We start from the raw sequence: 19,974 nt of genomic DNA, 5'->3' as shown, positions 1-19,974 counted from the left end.
CCCACTATTATTGTATTGTTGTTGATGTGTTTCTTTGCTTTTGTTATTAATTGCCTTATATAATTGGCTGCTCCCATGTTAGGGGCATAGATATTTACAATTGTTAGATCTTCTTGTTGGATAGACCCTTTAAGTAGGATATAGTGTCCTTCCTCATCTCTTATTACAGTCTTTGGTTTAAAATCTAATTTGTCTGATATAAGGATTGCCACCCCAGCTTTCTTTTGGTGTCCATTAGCATGGTAAATGGTTTTCCACCCCCTCACTTTCAATCTGGGGGTGTCTTTGGGTCTAAAATGAGTCTCTTGCAGACAGCATATCGATGGGTCTTGTTTTTTAATCCAATCTGATAGCCTGTGTCTTTTGATTGGGGCATTTAGCCCATTTACATTCAGGGTAACTATTGAAAGATAGGAATTCAGTGCCATTGTATTGCCTGTAAAGTGACTGTTACTGTATATTGTTTGTGTTCCTTTCTGGTCTATGTTGCTTTTAGGCTCTCTCTTTGCTTAGAGGACCCCTTTCAAGATTTCTTGTAGGGCTGTTTTCTTGTTGGCAAATTCCTTTAGTTTTTGTTTGTCCTGGAAGCTTTTTATCTCTCCTTCAATTTTCAATGACAGCCTAGCTGGATATAGTATTCTTGGCTGCATATTTTTCTCATTTAGTGCTCTGAATATGTCCTGCCAGTCCTTTCTGGCCTGCCAGGTCTCTGTGGATAAGTCTGTTGCCAATCTAATGTTTCTACCATTGTAGGTTACATATCTCTTCTCCCGAGCCTCTTTCAGGATTTTCTCTTTGTCTCTGAGACTCGTAAGTTTTACTATTAGGTGTCGGGGTGTTGACTTATTTTTATTGATTTTGAGAGGGGTTCTCTGTGCTTCCTGGATTTTGATGCCTGTTTCCCTCCCCAAATTAGGGAAGTTCTCTGCTATAATTTGCTCCATTATACCTTCTGCCCCTCTCTCTCTTTCTTCTTCTTCTGGGATCCCAATTATTCTAATGTTGTTTCGTCTTATGGTATCGTTTATCTCTCGAATTCTGCCCTCGTGATCCAGTAGTTGTTTACCTCTCTTTTCTCAGCTTCTTTATTTTCCATCATTTGGTCTTCTATCTCACTGATTCTTTCTTCTGCCTCATTTATCCTAGCAGTTAGCACCCCCATATTTGATTGCACCTCATTAATAGCCTTTTTGATTTCTACTTGGTTAGATTTTAGTTCTTTTACTTCTCCAGAAAGGGTTTCTCTAATAACTTCCATGCTTTTTTCAAACCCAGCTAGTATCTTTAAAGTGATGATTCTGAACTCTAGATCTGACATCGTACTAATGTCCGTATTGAGTAGGTCCCTGGCAGTCGGTACTACCTCTTGTTCTTTTTGTTGAGGTGATTTTTTCCGTCTTGTCATTTTGTGCAGAGGAGAATAGATTAAGGAGAGAACAAAATGCTAGCAGGGTAACAACGTCCCCAGAAAATATACTCTAAACAAATCAGAAAAGACCTGAAGCAGTGGGAAAAGAAAGGGAAAGAGAGAAAAAAGAAAAAGAAAGAAAAAAAGAATAAAGAAAAAGATAAAGGTAAAGATAAAAACAAACAAAAGCAGAACAAAACAAAACAAAAACAGAATGTGATCAAATATGATCAGGCTGGTTTATAGATCAGTGCCACACACTAGCTTTTGGGTGTATTTTGGTCTGTTAAAAGAAAGTCCCTCCCAAAATTTTAAAGAAAGAAAAACTTATATATGTACAAAAATAAGGGTTGATATGATGAAGGGATGGAATATGACTGTAAAGATGGAAAGTATAAAAAATTTTTAAAAAGGATTTGATAAGTTGTTTGAAAAAAGAAAGAAGAGGATTAAAAAAAATAAAATAAAAAAAAAGAAAGAAAAAAGGGAGAGAATGTGATCAGGCAGGGGAGTAGGAAAAAACCATACACTAGAGATTTAGAGTATATTTTGATGTGTTAGAAGAAACTATCTCAAGATTTTAAAGAGAGAACAACTTATATATATATGCCAAAAATACGGGTAACTACTATGAAGGGATAGAATATGACTTTAAAAATGAAAAATAAAAATGTTTTTTTTTTTAAAAAGGGATTGATAAGATGTTGGTTGAAAAAGGGAAAAAGAAAAATTCAAAAAAAAAGAAAAAAGAAAAAAGAAAAAAAGACAGTTAAAAAAAATAATTAACTTTGAAAGACTAAAGAATCATGGTAAAAAAGCCATGAATTCTATGTGCAGTATTCCCCTAGCGCTGGAGTTCTGCCGTTCTCATTGATCGGTAAACCTGGTCTTGGCTGGCTATTCTCGCTGATCTTCTGGGGGAGGGGCCTGTTGCCGTGGTTCCCAAATGTCTTTGCCGGAGGCAAAATTGCCCCGCCCTTGCCGGTCCGGGCTAAGTAATCTGCTCGGGTTTGCTCTCCGGAGCTTTTGTTCCCTGCAGGCTTTCCGTACAGCTTTGGAGGCGGAGAGTGAAAATGGCGGCCTCCCAGTCTCCGCCCCGGAGGAGCCGAGAACTCGGGGCCCCGCTCCTCAGCGAGCCCCCAGAGAAAAGCAGTCAGTCACTCCCATCTCCCCGGTCTCTGGCCACACTCCGCGCTCACCCGGCCTGTGACCGCGCCTTTCTATCTGGCACCCGAGCCCGGGTGGAGTCTCCAAACCCAGCAGATCCCCGCGGTGCGCTCCCGCACCTCTCCTCCCGGGGGAAGAAGGTGAGTCTCCCCGGATCTGTCGCTTGTTGGGTCCCTGCTGGAGGAGCAGTGGCCCGACTGTGCCGCGGATCACGGTCTATGACAACCCTGAGCTGAGAGCCCGCGCCTGGGCTCCGTCTCTGCAGCCGGCTTCCCTGCTCCGATACCTGGGAGCTCTGCCGCATTCAGGCACCCCGGGTCTTTCTGTGACCCCGAGGGTCCTGAGACCACACTGTCCCGCGAGGGTTCCACCCCCCACTTCGCCACCAGAGTGACGTCCCTCAGCGGAGCTGACTTCTAAAAGTTCCGATTTTGTGCTCCGCGGCTCTATCACTTGCCAGAAGCAGCCGACGGAGGCCCCTCCCCCGCCGTCTATCCTCCCGAATATCGCCTCGGATTCACTTTTCCGCACGTCCTACCTTCCAGAAAGTGGTCGCTTTTCTGTTCAGAGAGTTGTTGCTATTCTTTTCTTCGATCTCCTGTTGAGTTTGTAGGTGTTCAGAATGGTTTGATCCCTATCCAGCTGAATTCCTGAGAGGAGACAAAATCCAGGTCTCCTACTCCTCCGCCATCTTGCTCCACACCCGAAAACTGGGTCTTTCAAACATTGCTTGTGGGAAGGTAAAACTGGAGAGCCCCTCTGGAAAACTGTTTGGCAGTTTCTTCAAAAATTAGATCTGCAATTACCACAGGACCCAACAATTTCCCTCCTGGTGTTTACCCCAGAAAATGAACACTTGTATCCACACAAAGACCTGAATATGAATGTTTATGGCAGCTGTACTCATAATAGCCCCAAAGTGGAAACCATTCAGGTATTTTTCAATGAGTGGTACATCCATGCCATGGGTACCGAAGAATAAAAAGAAACAAATTATTGACATGGGTAACCACCTGGAGGAATCTCCAGAGAATTATAATTGAAACAAACAAACAAAGGTATTTATCGAGTGTTTCCACTTATATAACATTCTTAAAGTGACAAATTATAGAAAGGAAGAACAGATTAATGGCTTCCAGGGATGGAGGTGGGGATGGAAGCATGATGCAGCTATAAAAGTCAACAGAAGGGATGGGGCGCCTGGGTGGCTCAGCCATTAAGCGTCTGCCTTCAGCTCAGATCATGATCCTAGGGTCCTGGGATCGAGCCCCATATCGGGTTCCCTGCTCTGTGGGAAGCCTGCTTCTCCCTCTCCCACTCCCCCTGCTTCTGTTCCTTCTCTCGCTGTGTCTCTCTCTGTCAAATAAATAAAATATTAAAAAAAAAAAAGGCAACATAATCCCTGTGGATGGAAATGTTCCATATTTTGACTGCATCACTGTTAATATCCTGGTCATGATATTGGACTCTCATGCAAGATGTTACCATTGGAGGAAACTAGGTAAAGGATACACAGAATTTGTGTATTATTTCTTACAACTGCAGGTGGATTTGGAGTTATCTCAAAATAAGATTAATTTAAAGAAAAGTTTTTATTTTTTTATTTTTATTTTTATTTTTTGGTTCATAACTCCACTTTTTATTTCCCATAGGATTTAAAAGACAAATACATTAAAAATAACAAATCTGTGTTAATGGGTACACATGTATAAAGATGTAATTTTTTGGCATATTTTTTCAGAACTTATTGTCATGTTTTCACCATCAAAACTTAGGATCTTGGTCTTTCCTTCTTGCCTTTGTAAGAGGCCAAAAGAGAGACACTGGCTATTTTGACAACCTTAAAACGAACTCTAAGAATGTCACTGACAGCATGACATTTGTGACCAAATCCAGCAACCAGAACCTCATCATTTTCCTCCATAAAATTCAAACAGCCATCATTGGGTACAAAGGCTTTGACTTTTTTTGCCATTCTTGATCATCTGGACCCTGACACAAGACCTGACGGCAGAATTTGGCCATTTGGCTTCAATCCCTCCTTTTTCGAGCACAATTACCTTTGCATGGGAAGCACCTCTAAAAGGGCTGGCCTTCAGGGCTGTGCCCAAATGGATGTTCTTGTACTGTTTATCATGCCACTTCTGATCTCTTTGGTGGCTATGGAACCTCCTGGCAGTACAAAGACCGCGACACCTGCTCATCTTTTTTTTTTTTTTTTTTAGAGTTTTAGAGATGGTGATGATTTGTGATTTATTTTTTATTTATTTATTTATTTATTTTTTTTTTTAAAGATTTTATTTATTTCCTTGACAGAGAGAGACACAGCGAGAGAGGGAACACAAGCAGGGGGAGTGGGAGAGGGAGAAGCAGGCTTCCCGCCGAGCAGGGAGCCCGATGTGAGGCTCGATCCCAGGACCTTGAGATCATGACCTGAGCCGAAGGCAGACGCTTAACGACTGAGCCACCCAGGCGCCCCTATTTTTTATTTATTTATTTTTTAAATTTTATTATGTTATGTTAGTCACCATACAATACATCATTAGTTTTTGATGTAGTGATCCACGATCCATTGTTTTCGTATAACACCCAGTGCTCCATGCAGTATGTGCCCTCCTTAATACCCATCACCGGGCTAACCAATCTCCCCTCCCCCCTCCCCTCTAAAACCCTGTTTGTTTCTCAGGTCCATGTCTCTCATGGTTCATCTCTCCCTCCAATTCCCCCCGCCCATTTTTCCCTTCCTTCTCCTAATGTCTTCCATGTTATTCCTATGTTCCACAAATAAGTGAAACCATATGATAATTGACTTTCTCTGCTTGACTTATTTCACTTAGCATAATCTCATCCAGTCCCATCCATGTTGATGTAAAAGTTGGGTATTCATCTTTTCTGATGGCTGAGTAATATTCCATTGTATATATGGACCACATCTTCTTTATCCATTCATCTGTTGAAGGGCATCTCGGCTTTTTCCATGGTTTGGCTATTGCGGACATTGCTGCTATGAACATTGGGGTGCATAGGGCCCTTCTTTTCACTACATCTGTGTCTTTGGGGTAAATACCCAGTAGTGCAATTGCTGGGTCATAGGGTAGCTCTATTTTTAAATTTTTGAGGAAACTCCACACTGTTTTCCAACGTGGCTGTACCAACTTTCATTCCCACCAACAGTGTAAGAGGGTTCCCCTTTCTCCACAACCTCTCCAACATTTGTTGTTTCTTTCCCTGTCCAATTTTTCCATTCTAACTGGTGTAAGGTGGTATCTCAGTGTGGTTTTGATTTGAATTTCCATGATGGCTAATGATGATGAACATTTTTTCATGTGTCTGTTAGCCATTTGTATGTCTTCTTCAGAGAAGTGTCCGTTCATCTCTTCTGCCCACTTTTTGACTTGATTATTTGTTTTTTGGGTGTTGAGTTTGAGAAGTTCTTTATAGATCTTGGATACCAGCCCTTTATCTGTAGTGTCATTTGCAAATATCTTCTCCCATTCTGTGGGTTGCCTCTTTGTTTTGTTGACAGTTTCCTTTGCTGTGCAGAAGCTTTTTATCTTGATGAAGTCCCAAAAGTTCATTTTTGCTTTTGTTTCGCTAGCTTTTGGAGATGTATCTTGAAAGAAGTTGCTGTGGGCGATGTCAAAGAGGTTACTGCCTATGTTCTCCTCTAAGATTTTGATGGATTCCTGTCTCACATTGAGGTCTTTCATCCACTCTGAGTTTATCTTTGTGAATGGTGTTAGAGAATGGTCAAGTTTCATTCTTCTGCATGTGGCTGTCCAATTTTCCCAGCACCATTTACTGAAGAGACTGTCTTTTTTCCATTGCATGTTTTTTCCTGCTTTGTCAAAGATTATTTGACCATAGAGTTGAGGGTCTATATCTGGGTTCTCTATTCTGTTCCATTGGTCTGTATGTCTGTTTTTGTGCCAGTACCATGCTGTCTTGGTGATCACAGCTTTGTAATATAGCTTGAAATCGGGCAACGTGATGCCCCCAGCTTTGTTTTTCTTTTTCAACATCTCCTTGGCGATTCGGGGTCTTTTCTGATTCCATACAAATTTTAGGATTGTTTGTTCCAGCACTTTGAAAATGTTATTGGACTTTTGATCGGGATGGCATTGAAGGTATAGTTTGCTCTGGGTAGCATAGACATTTTAACAATTTTTATTCTTCTGATCCATGAGCATGGAATATTTTTCCATCTTTTTGTGTCTTCTTCAATTTCTTTCATGAGTGTTTTGTAGTTCCTAGAGTATAGATCCTTTACCTCTTTGGTTAGGTTTATTCCAAGGTATCTTATGGTTTTTGGTGCTATTGTAAATGGAATCATTTCTCTAACTTCTCTTTTTACAGTTGCATTGTTGGTGTATAAGAAAGCAACTGATTTCTGTGCATTAATTTTGTATCCTGCCACATTACTGAATTGCTGGATGAGTTCTAGTAATTTGGGGGTGGAGTCTTTTGGGTTTTCCACATAAAGTATCATGTCGTCTGCGAAAAGAGAGAGTTTGACTTCTTCTTTGCCAATTTGAGTATATTTTATTTCTTTTTGTTGTCTGATTGCTGTTGCTAGGACTTCTAGTACTATGTTGAACAACAGTGGTGAGAGTGGGCACCCTTGACGTGTTCCTGATCTTAAGGGAAAGGCTCTCAGCTTTTCCCCATTGAAGATGATATTTGCTGTGGGTTTTTCATAGATGGATTTTATGAGCTTGAGGAATGTTCCCTCTATCCCTATACTCTGGAGAGTTTTAATCAGGAAAGGATGTTGTATTTTGTCAAATGCTTTTTCTGCATCAATTGAGAGGACCATATGGTTCTTCTCCCTCCTCTTATTAATGTGTTCTATCACGTTGATTGATTTGCGAATGTTGAACCACCCTTGCATCCCGGGGATAAATCCCACTTGGTCGTGGTGGATGATCCTTTTAATGTATTGTTGGATCCTATTAGCTAGGATTTTGTTGAGGATTTTGGAATCCATATTCATCAGGGATATGGGTCTGAAATTCTCCTTTTTGATGGGGTCTTTGCCTGGTTTGGGGATTAAGGTAATGCTGGCCTCATAGAATGAGTTTGGAAGTTTTCCTTCTGTTTCTATTTTTTGAAACAGCTTCAGTAGAATAGGTATTATTTCTTCTTTGAATGTTTGGTAGAATTCCCCAGGGAATCCATCAGGCCCTGGACTCTTGTTTTTGGGGAGGTTTTTGATCACTGCTTCAATCTCGTTACTGTTATTGGCCTATTCAGGTTGTCAATTTCTTCCTGTTTCAGTCTTGGCAGCTTATAGGATTCCAGGAAGGCCTCCATTTCATCCAGATTGCTCAGTTTATTGGCATATAGCTGTTGATAATAATTTCTAATAATTGTTTCTATTTCCTTGGTGTTAGTCGTGATCTCTCCCCTTTCATTCATAAATTTATTAATTTGAGTCCTTTCTCTTTTCTTTTGGATAAGTCTGGCCAGTGGTTTATCAATCTTATTAATTCTTTCAAAGAACCAACTTCCAGTTTCATTGATCTGATCTACTGTGTTTCTGGTTTCCAATTCATTGATTTCTGCTCTAATTTTAATTATTTCTCTTCTAATGCGTGGCTTAGGCATCGTTTGTTGCTTTTTCTCTAGTTCTTTAAGGTGTAGAGTTAGTTGGTGAATTCGGGATTTTTCTATTTTTTTGAGTGAGGCTTGGATGGCTATGTATTTCCCCCTTAGGACCACCTTTGCAGTATCCCATAGGTTTTGGACCGATGTGTTTTCGTTCTCATTGATTTCCATGAATTGTTTAAGTTCTTCTTTGATTTCTTGGTTGACCCAAACATTCTTGAGCAGAGTGGTCTTTAGCTTCCAAGTGTTTGAATTTCTGCCAAATTTTTTCTTGTGATTGAGTTCCAGTTTTAGAGCATTGTGGTCTGGAATATGCAGGGAACAATCTCAATCTTTTGGTATCGGTTGAGACCTGATTTGTGACCCAGTATATGGTCTATTCTGGAGAAAGTTCCATGTGCGCTCGAGAAGAATGAGTATTCTGTTGTTTTAGGGTGGAATGTTCTGTAAATATCTATGAGGTCCATCTGGTCCAATGTATCATTCAAAGCTCTTGTTTCCTTGTTGATTTTCTGCTTAGATGATCTGTCCATTGCTGAGAGTGGCGTATTGAGGTCTCCTACAATTAACGTATTATTCTCAATATGACTCTTTATTTTGGTTAACAGTTGGCTTATGTAGATGGCTGCTCCCATGTTGGGGACATAGATATTTACAATTGTTAGATCTTCTTGTTGGATAGACCCTTTAAGAATGATATAGTGTCCTTCTGTGTCTCTTATTACAGACTTTAGTTTAAAATCTGATTTGTCTGATATAAGAATTGCTACCCCAGCTTTCTTTTGAGGTCCGCTGGCATGGAAGATAGATCTCCATCCCTTCACTTTCAGTCTGGATGTATCTTTAGGTTCAAAATGAGTCTCTTGTAGACAGCACATGGATGGGTCCTGTCTTTTTATCCAATCTGCAACCCTGTGCCATTTTATGGGAGCGTTTAGGCCATTCACGTTGAGAGTGATTATTAAAAGATATGAATTAATTGTCATCATGTTGCCTGTGAAGACATTGTTTTTATAGATTGTCCCTGTAAATTTCTGTTGTAGATCACTCTTGGGGTCTTCTCCTTTTATAGAACCACCCTTAATATTTCTTGCAGGGCCTGCTTAGTGGTCACATATTCTTTCAACTTCTGCCGGTCGTGGAAGCTCTGCATCTCTCCATCCATTCTAAATGAAAGCCTTGCCAGATAAAGTATTCTTGGCTGCATGTTCTTCTCATTTAGTACCCTGAATAGGTCTTGCCAGGCCTTTCTGGCTTGCCAGGTCTCCGTGGATAGGTCTGACGTTATTCTGATGTTCCTCCCTCTGTACGTAAGGAATCTCTTCCCCCTAACTGCCCTTATGATGATTTCCTTGGTTCTAAGATTTGCAAGTTTTACTATTACATGCCGGGGTGTTGGCCTGTTTTCCTTGATCTTAGGAGGGGTCCTCTCTGCCTCTAGGACTCGAATGTTTGTTTCATTCCCCAGATTAGGGAAGTTCTCAGCTACGATTTGCTCAAATACATCTTCTAGCCCTCTCTCTCTCTCCACCTCCTCCGGGATTCCAATGATTCTGACATTGGAACGCTTCATGGTGTCACTTATTTCTCTGATTCTATTTTCATGGATTCTGAGTTGTTTTTCCCTGGCCTCCTCTTTTCCCTTTTTATCTATTATACTGTCTTCCAGATCGCTTATTCTCTCTTCTGCCTCAGTTACCCTAGCTGTTAGATTATCTAGTTTGGATTGGATCTCATTGATAGCATTTTTAAGTTCTGCCAATTCACCTTTCATTTCTGCCCTTAGAGACTCTATGTTGCCATTAATTGATTTCTCCATTCTAGCCATTGTCTTCACAATTGCTAGCCTGAATTCCATCTCCGACATCTTGGTTATATCTGCATCCATTTGTAAATCTGCAGCATAAGTCATAATCTCTGAGCCTTTTCTGTTTTGGGGGCTCCTCCTCCTAGTCATTCTATTGATGGGTGTTTGAGGGAATGTATAGAGTTGAAATTATTGACCAGAACCCAAGCAAGATGCATCTGTTTTCTTGGGACCTTAGGGTTGCTGGCCTCTTGTTTTCCCAGCCTGTCTTCTGTGGGAGGGGCCTGCTGCGCTGTTATTCAGGCAACCCTGTTTGGGCGGAGTTGCCCTGCGCCCCTGTGGCGGGGGATGGGCTCAGTGAGAATCAGTTTTTGACGCTTTTGTTCTCTGGCGCCTTTCCCTGGCGGCTTTCCGCGTCTCTTCCGCAAGTCAGAGCAGAGGAGACCATTTCCAACCCTCTGCCTCAGAGCAGAGAGATCGCAGTCTGTTCTTCAGTGAGCTCTCCAGGCCACACTGTCTCCATTTCTGTCTGTGCTCCTATAAATTGCAGCATCCTGGGTTGTGCGCCCCTTCTCAGCGGTCCAAGTCCTGCCTCCAGGTCCGGGCACGTCTCTGCCCTTTGTGCTTCTAAAACCACCAGCCGCTCCCAGTTCACGTGCGCGCAACCCCACTGCTCTGGGTTTCTGTCCTGGGGGCTGCAGTTCGCAGGCGCGACCCCGCTGCTCTGGGCTTCCGCTCCAGGGGCTGCCCTAAAGTCCTTTCCCCGCTGCTACCGGTCTGCGAGTCTGTGCCCGTCCACAGGGTGCAAGGCTGTCGCTCACCGGCGGTGTAGGATCCCCACGGCCAGGCACCCTCCCACTGCCGTTTATCCTCCAATATCTGCCTGCAGAATCACGGCTCTCCGCTTCGTACCTCAAAACCAACCGCCTGCGATATTCTGTTTGTAGAGATCCAGATCTTCTTACATCTCAGGCTGGTTTCGTGGGTGCTCAGAGTGGTCTGGTAGATATCCAGCTCAATTCCAGGGACCGGTGAAATAGGGTCCCCTACTCCTCCGCCATCTTTCCCCGCTCCAAAGAAAAGTTTTTAAAAAGTCCCGGGAGCTTGGAAGTCACCTTTCCATTCTAACAAGTAACAAGCTGAATAGACTGACAATAGATTTATAAGAGATTGGAGGACACAGGGCAAACTGCTGCCCCCACGATTGGAGAGCCACAGAGGCGAGTACAGGGGTCATGGTTTACCAGAGCAGAGACTAGCAGAAACCACTGTGGGAACCATTGTCAGAGCAGGCAAGCCTAAACTTCAACTGAGAAATTGCAGGAGGCTCAGTGAGGACAACTCAGAAAAACTCCAGGGAAGCCCAGGTATTGCAGTGTGGGGGAGATGTCCCCACAGTATTGTGAGATTTACCACTGGCAATTCAGCCATATTCCCACAGTAAATATCAGAGAAAAGTCCCCTCCTGTTTTGGGCAGGAACCATTTTGAAATATCCCAAAGCCCTCTGTTCTTTTTTTTTAAATAAAAAATATTTTATTGAAAGATGCTTTCTTTTTTTTTTTTTTTAATTTTATTATGTTATGTTAATCACCATACAAGCCCTCTGTTCTTAACGAGTCCCACCCTCAGGGGAAACTAGTTAAAAAGAGCCTAACCTGTTGGGGTGTTGTCAGAGCCTCACTACACAACTTCTAGCTAGCTCTAGCTACACTGGGCCTACACAAGGCCTTATATATGCGAATATAAGATTATATGTGAATAGATGGATGAAAATAGGTCTCAGGAACTAGAAATGATGCTGGTCTAGAATGTTTTAGAAAATGTAATGAGGAAAGAATTGATGCAAACACTAGAAAAGAGGATAAGAAGCAATCTCTTTCTCTATGATTGTTTTTCTGGAGAATCCAAGAGAGTTGGGTGAAAAGCACACTCAGTCACTGTACCCATAGAAATTACCTGAGCAGGTGTGCTCCCCACCTTCCATGCTCTGTGGAAGCCCAGCCCTGGCTGTCATGTGTAGAACAGTGGAGGCCACAAAGAAGACCTCAGAAAATATCTCTTGGAGTTTAAATAAAGCCACTACTTAATGTCATAAAAGATGATTCATTCTGAAAACGTAATAATTCTGAACTCAAATGCACCCCAAATTATATATATATATGCCTCAAAATAGAGCAGGAGTCATCAGAACCACCAGGTGGCAAAGACACAGCCCCAGTGATCGTGGACATTTCTGCAGTCACCTGTCCTAATGAATGAGAGCACGTGGCCCTGAGCCAGGAAGGCCAAAAAAGGAGGCACCCAGGTAGAGCCTCCTGGAGAGGGTTTGTGGGACCAGGACCCATTTTTCAGGAGGCTCCAGCCCATTGTTGGGGACTGATTATAGGCTCAGGGCAGCAGGAGAAGGAGCAAGAGCAGAGCCCAGCCTCCCTGACGTCAGTGAGGGGAGGAGGAACATCCAAAGCCTTGGAAGGTACAGGACACATGCCTGTTCTTTGGTCTCTGTCCTGCCCTTTGAGAGCTCCCAGGCCTCACTGGAACCTCACCTCAACTCAGAACCAGCCTCTTGTTCCTGCTTGCTTCCCTTTGGTTTATACTTTCCTTCTGGTTTCTCTTTTCCTCTTCTCTCATTTCTTTTTCCACTTCCCTCTCATCTCTCCATGGGCCTTGATGTGGGAACGAGGTATATGTCAATCACTAAGTCTATGTACAGAATCTTTGCTTCCTGGTTTTAGGAATTTAATTAATTATAGAAAATTTGTGTTCTCTCTATCTCTCTCTCAAACACACACACACACACACACAAACACACACACACAGACACAGATTCTTTTACAGGGCTTGGGGGGGATTCAGCTTATTACATTTGCATGCATGTTGACTATGTGATTTTTCAAGAAAATCACATTTAAGCAAGAATTTGGTTATGTACAAAGAGATATGCACAGAATTATTATGCTGCTAATACCAGCAATGATGCAGATGACATGTGTTCAAAATAGAGTCTAGACTAAATCAATCCTGAGACATTATTCAGCCATTACAGGTGTCTATATGATGGGGAAAGAAGGAGGGGGCAAATCATAGACCAATGAGCAAATTAATAAGATTATTCCCAGTATTTGAAAGATATTCCCAGTATTTGATAGAATGGGTTAGTGGGCTACAGACTGATTGGCAGGTGGAAGCGGAGGGTGAGAACTACCTGAGACAGGTGTATCATGCAGGTACTTAACATTTCATTTGCCCCATGTTCAACTCTTCACATTTCCTGCCGAAACCTTCTCCTCCATTCTCCACCCCAGCACATGACACACTGCCTACTGCTTAAGCCACTTATTATCTGGGGTCACCTTTGACTTTTGACTCTTCTATCTCTAGGACTGGTTAGCTCAACCAGCTCATAACTCTGGGCATTACTTTCCCCTTCATTTGCTTATACCCCAGTAGCAGCCACCTCCTCCCATTTGCAATATCCCAACAGCCTTTTAACTGAGAATCTAGCTTCCACCACTTTTGCCTTATTTCAATTAATAGTCTGTCATCATACAGTTAATCATATTTAGAAAATTAGAAATCTTATGCCAGTCTGCTAGACCCCCATGTTTAAGCATTTGTTGTTTTGTTTTGCAAGTTCTTCAGTCATCTAATGGGGAAAGCACAGTTGTGGGAGGAAGGATGACTGAGGATTTGCACAACAGAGAGTGGGATATGGGGATAAAGGAGGTAATGGAATAGACGAGGCTACTAACGCCCTTATCCTACAGAGATAGGTTCAAAAGGAGATCCTGGAGGTTGATGAATCAGAAGAGGTTTAATTATATTTTTTAAACTTATACAAATAACTAGTAGAATATCTATTGATTGATCAATCCATCAGTCTATCCATCCACCCATCCATCCATCCATCCATCCAAATAGTGAGAAGAAAGAGGAATATAAAGAGTTAGCATGTGAGCCAAATCCTCATCTTTCATATCAAGGATTCACAATATCTTTTATGAGTCCTGTGGAATGGAACCGAGAGGTAAAGAGTGGAGTAGGCACTTGCTTTTCATCATCTTAAGGTCTTCTCTACATTTAATTTTCACTGTGGAGCTTTCAAATTTTTATAGAAATTATTTTATTTTATTATTAGTTCTATTTTATTATTAAGAGCTAGAGCATTATGGAAATAATTAACTTAGAATGTGACATTCCTATGTAATCCCATCCTTCAGGCACAAGCCTATGAATGGTTCAAAATCCCAAGGTTTCCTTTTTTTGAGCTTAACAAATCATTATTTATTCTTAACAAATCCTGATCTTTTTCTGCTTAATATTTTACAACTTGCTTATTTATCCAGAGCAGATATTGTTCCTTGTCAGTACATGCACATGCTTTGGTTAATTTTTTAGATCTCATTCCATGGATATTACATATTTTTAAAATTTTATTAAGTTTTTTATTATAATTCCAGTGTAGTTCACATACAGTGTTATATTAGTTTCAGGTGTACAATATAGTGATTTGACAATTCTCCACATCACCTGGTGCTTATCACGACAAGTGTGATCCTTAATCCCCATCACCTATTTCACCCATTGCCCCACCCACCTCCCCTCTGGGAACCATCAGGTTGTTCTCTATAGTTAAGAGTCTGTTTCTTGGTTTGTCTCTCTTTTTTCCCTTTACTCATTTCTTTTGTTTCTTAAATTCCACATATTTGTGAAATCATATGGTGTCTTTCTCTGACTGACTTATTTCACTTAGCATAATACTCTCTAGCTCTATCCATGTTGTTGCAAATGGCAAGATCTCATTCTTTTTATGGCTGAGTAATATTCCATTGTATATATACACCACATCTTCTTTATCCATTCATCTATCAATGGACACGGGCTGCTTCTATAATTTGGCTCTTGTAAATAATGCTGCTATAAACATAGGGGTGCATTTATCCTTTTGAATTAGTATTTTTGTATTCTTTGGACAAATACCCAGTAGTGTGATTATTGGCTCATAGGGTCATTCTATTTTTAATTTTTTGAGGAATCTCCATACTGTTTTCCACAGTGGGTACAAAATATTACACATTTTATTTAATAACCTACTATAGATACATATTTGGGCTGTTTTCCTCATGTCTTTTTTTTTTTAACTACTAGGAACTGTAGTGTAGTGAATAATTTTCAGTCAATTTTGTGCCTGTAGGCAAGCATTTCTGTGAGACAAAATCCTAGATGTGGAACACTGTGCTGAAGAATATGTAACTTTTAAATGTTTAACGGGGATTGCTAAATTGCTATAACAAAGACTGTTCGATTCCTACTCTGTCAATGCTGATGAAAGTTCCTTATCAATGGAGCATTATCATTGTGTTTAATTTTTTTCCCAGTGTGTAGAAGAATAGTGACATTTCATTCTTGGGTTAACTTGAATTTTTATTGTTGAGGATGTTAAGCATATTTCCATATGAGTATTATAGACATGTATATTTCTTTTTCTGTGATTTGTGTGTTCATGACTTTTCTCTGAATTTCCTATTGGATTTTTGTCTTAAAAAATTACTCATAAAAGCACTTTGGTATTATGAAAATTAAAATTTACTGTGTCACATTTGTCAAATTCTTAGCACTTGTCTTACTTTGTTCCCATTAGGATGACTATAATCAAAAAAGACAGATAATAACCAGTGTTGGCAAGGATGTAGAGAAATTAGAACCCTCGTACACTGCTGGTGGGAATGTAATATGGTGTACCCACTTTGGAAAACCATCCAGTAATTCCTCAAAATGTTAAATATAGAGTTACCATGCAACCCAATAATTCCACTCTTAGGTATATACTTAAGTGTCTACACAAATCTTGGAACATAAAGGTTCTAACAGTATTATTCATAATAGCCAAAAAATGGTGTTAAAAAACAAAATTTGATGAGTAAATTTGAAGGTCTAATTGGCTTTATTAAATGATTCGTGAATTAGGCAGCATCCTATCTAAAAAGTAGAAGGGAAATTCACTGAGCTAAATAAACAGACAAACAGAAAAGGGTTTTTAAAAGCATAGAGAGGGCATTACAAGAAGAAGGAGGAGGAGGAAGGGGTAGGAGGAGGCAGAGGAGAAGGAGAGAAGAAGAAAGAAGAAAGAAGAAAGAAGAAGAAGAAGAAGAAGAAGAAGAAGAAGAAGAAGAAGAAGAAGAAAGGGGAGAAGAAAGGGGAGAAGAAAGAGGAAGAAGAGGAAGAAAGGAATTTATTAGCAAGAGATGCGTTGTTTAAGCAAAGTTGCCCTTCTAAGGGGAGTAAAAGGAGTCTATCAGTTAATTTCCTAGTGTTTACCAGGAAATTCCATGTTTACTGGTTAAAGATTACATTTCTGGGGGGTTGACACTGTAGTTAGGTTAGTTATTAAGTCTTGGTTTACTGACTTGGGGCCTTAACCTAAGTGATGCCATTTAGGCCTGTGGTTTTCTTTTCAACAGTGGAAACAACCCAAATGTGCGCAAATTGGTGAATAGATAAATGAAATGTGGTATACACATACAATGGGATATTATTTGGTAATAAAAAGAAATGAAGTAGCAAGATACGCTATAACATGAATGACCCTTGAAAACATTACCAGCCGTTGAACTGTGTACTTACATGGACGAATGGTATGGGAATTAGATTTAATAAAGTTGCTTAAAAGATCACCCTAAACATGAGCAATGAGCCTAGGTGCGTCCCAGCTGCTCTCCAAATCCATGGGATACCCTGAGTGACAAGCACCCTGTTGATCCCTTCTTGAAATCCTGATGCCTGCAGTCATGAGCAAAAAGAAAGGCTTTTTGGATGGCAATAGCTTCTGGAACAATCTGCATCTGTGGTTTCTGGTGACTCCAAAGTAGATAGAGTGATTTGTTGGGAGGAGAGGGTTTTTGGGGGGAGGGGTGGAGACCTGAGGATGGGCCCCAGGACTCTGGCTTGATGGAGCCCCTTCCCCTTCAGATCTGTGGGTCCACATCCACCACAGCATTCAGCAACTCCCCCACTCCCTTTTATTTCCCAGGACCACCTTCTTTGAGAGGAAGTGGCATCACAAATGGGCTCCTGTCCAGACCTGTGGAAGTCACAGAGAAGGGTGTGGGTGTCTCTCTGCTTTACATTGTGCAACTTCCTCTGGACACAGATACCAGGTAGAAAGTGAATCAACAGGGGCAGCTAGAGAGAGTTCTTACCACAGGCCAGTTGTTTTCAAACAGTTGATGTGTGGCCAAGAGGGGAAATGGGTTCATTTTGGATGTGTTGTCTGCTCAAATTCTTGACTCACTTTGAATCAAGACAAAGGAGGAAATTGTCTTTTTTCTTTTGGATTTAAAAAGAGTTTTCCAGAAAAGAGAATTTAGTCCTTTGCCAAATACCAAATATCTTCCAAATAACTTATTCTGTGTTCCCATTCATCTCTTGACTTTGCCTATATGTGCATGTGTGTGCGAGCAACAAAATGTGTGGCCAAATTAATTATTACTTCCCATTTTGGTGATTGTGTTTTATACCTGCTTAGAAAGTGCTCCTCAGGTCGAGCACACAATTTTGTCTCAAACATCTGAACCCTCAGCCAGGCACTCTCAGGTTTTACAAGCCCAAGAGTCTGACTTCCTGTTTGGAGTTTTATCTTATGTATCTCAGGTAAGATCCTCTTTATGCTGATCTATATTTTCTCTGGAAAGACAAATATTAATCCCCAGGTTTCTGAGTTCCCAGGAGCTCCCTGTTACTGCTAGGCTCTAACTGCAGAGTGGGAGGAGCCTGGTTTGGGCCTAAGAATCACTACCAGGAGAGGGAACCCCCCCAAAGGAGAGGGAGGCAGAATGGGGAATGTTTACTTGGGACAAGGTTCACAATGGAGGTACATATGGCTAATGGGTCTGTGGGGATCTGCTCATTCATTCATCCCACAGAGGTATGTTATGCCAGTACTGTCATTGCCAAATGATGTCTTCTGCTTGGTGTTTCTGGGGGCAGCTCTTGCTAGCCATAGGCACCACCTCCCCAAGTGCCTCTCAGTCCCAGATTCCCTGACCTGGCCATTTGGTGCCTCATCCTGCCTCTAGGACTATGGAGTCATATAACAGAACCCTGACAGAAATGACCATGGAGGTTGCTTTCATTTCCAAGGATTTCAGTCCTAAGCCCAGGAATTTAGAAAGCCAAGAGGTGTGAAACAAGCAAGGTTTCTGCATTAGGGGCAGATACTGCTGGTCTTGCTGGGCCTGTGGGGCTCTGAGAGCTGAGGGACCTGTTAGAGGTGCCCTGCCCTTGAACAGCATCAGAGGGGCTGGGCTTACCTCACAAAGGGCCCATAGATGTGACCACCTGGCCAGAGAGTGTAGCCAGAGGGCAGAAGCACCCCTGACTCAGGCCTAACTAACACTCTGACCAGGTGTAGGGGCAAGAACTAAGTGTGCTGGGACAGAGAGTGGCCCATGAGGGGAGCTGGTCAAAGCTCAAGTCCTCAGAAGGAGAAAGATACCACCTGTGGGTGAGCACAGCCAGCTCAAGTCTCAGCAAGCAGGAGTGTGGTGAAGAACTTGGTTCTGAGGTGGGTCTGGGGTATAGCTGTACTGGGTGGGGAAGGCCTATAATGCCAGGATGGCCTCCAAGTGTGCCCTGGGCAACATATTCAGACATTATGGAGCAGAAAGTCTCACAGGCCAAAGTTAGCCGTTCAAGCAAATCCCATGTATATCAAGTAAGTGCAAACCATCAAACCATCGGGCAAGAGGCTAGGTGGGGAAATGAAGCAATTTAACACACTTCAGATATGGGTGCAAACTGGGGAGACACAAAGGCCATGTTGCCCAGACCCTGGACCTGTGATACTCTCTGCTGCTTCAGTCTCCTTGCTGATGGGGTTACGGGACCCAGAGCGGGGGTTTGAGCAAAGCCTGTGCAACGTGTCGGAAACACCCACTGGCCCTGAGGAGAGACACAGGTAAGTCTGCCTGGCACAGCTGGACATGTTGAGGATTTGGTTGGTGGTTCCTGGGGTGAGGACACATGGGGCCATGATGGCATCATCGCTGGTTGGTTGACATAAGACCTTATGAATATTCTGTGCTCCATGTATCTCATGTGTAGTTAGTGTCTGATGGATATCAGTTGTCCTTAGGTTCTGCTGCCACATTCCTTGCTCAACTTAGGCAAGCTATACTTAGCACTTGTCTGTGGTGAACACAACCTTTGGATTCTGCCTTTGTCTCTGTCGGGGAGGAAAAATTTCCTGTCTCCCTCAAGGTCCTTCCAGCCAGACTAAGAATCAAATTGACATGCAACAGATTAACGGGAGAAAAATCAAATGTAATTTCATACATATGGGGAATCCACACAGACATAGAAATTCCAAAGACAGTCAGGCAAACTGATGTATATAAGTCATTCTGAACTAAGGAAAAGGAGGGTGGAGTCTGGGACTTCAAAGGGAAGAAATGTAATCCTCAAGAAGAAAGAAAAAGAATTGATATTTGGTAAACAAATACTTATTGGCCCCATGGAAACAATGAGACAAAGAGAGGAGTTTGATCCAACAGGCCTTACTAGGTTCCCCCCTGTCTACCATACCATGTTCACATCATAATGTAGTTGTCTGTGGTGATAGCTCTCTTCCTGGAGCAGGGCCTCTAAATTCTTTTTAGGTGGCTGGAGGAGGTGAGGAGGTAAAGAAATTTCCCTGAATCTGCTGGGTTTTGATTGTTTTTTAAATCAAAATAATCTTCATGCCCAGGTGGCTTCCTTGATGTGGCCTGCCCCTGGCCCCTACACTTGTCAGGCTATTTGCTTCTTCATTATCTATACTTAACACATTAACTGTTGTGCCTCTGTCTCATGAACTACATCCTGATTCACCTTTTATAGGAGAATGGAATCTCCTCAAGAGCAAATGCACATCACAAGCTGTGATCTACACTTACTCATCTGTTAGATTGAGGTAGGTCTAAAGGTGTGTTTCAGGCAATGAAGTA

The 19,974-nt window shown here is 41.8% G+C and overlaps 1 pseudogene; it reads right to left on the bottom strand.

The window, feature by feature from the left end:
* Positions 1-4,315: 4,315 nt before the first annotated feature.
* LOC118534882 (small ribosomal subunit protein uS12 pseudogene) lies at positions 4,316-5,049 on the bottom strand (annotated as a pseudogene).
* Between the last annotated feature and the right edge of the window lie 14,925 nt (positions 5,050-19,974).

Source organism: Halichoerus grypus, chromosome 10 (assembly GCF_964656455.1).
Source record: "Halichoerus grypus chromosome 10, mHalGry1.hap1.1, whole genome shotgun sequence".
Taxonomy (NCBI): Eukaryota; Metazoa; Chordata; class Mammalia; order Carnivora; family Phocidae; genus Halichoerus; species Halichoerus grypus.
Note: the sequence above shows the minus strand (reverse complement) of the source record. Positions and strands in the feature narration are given on the sequence as shown.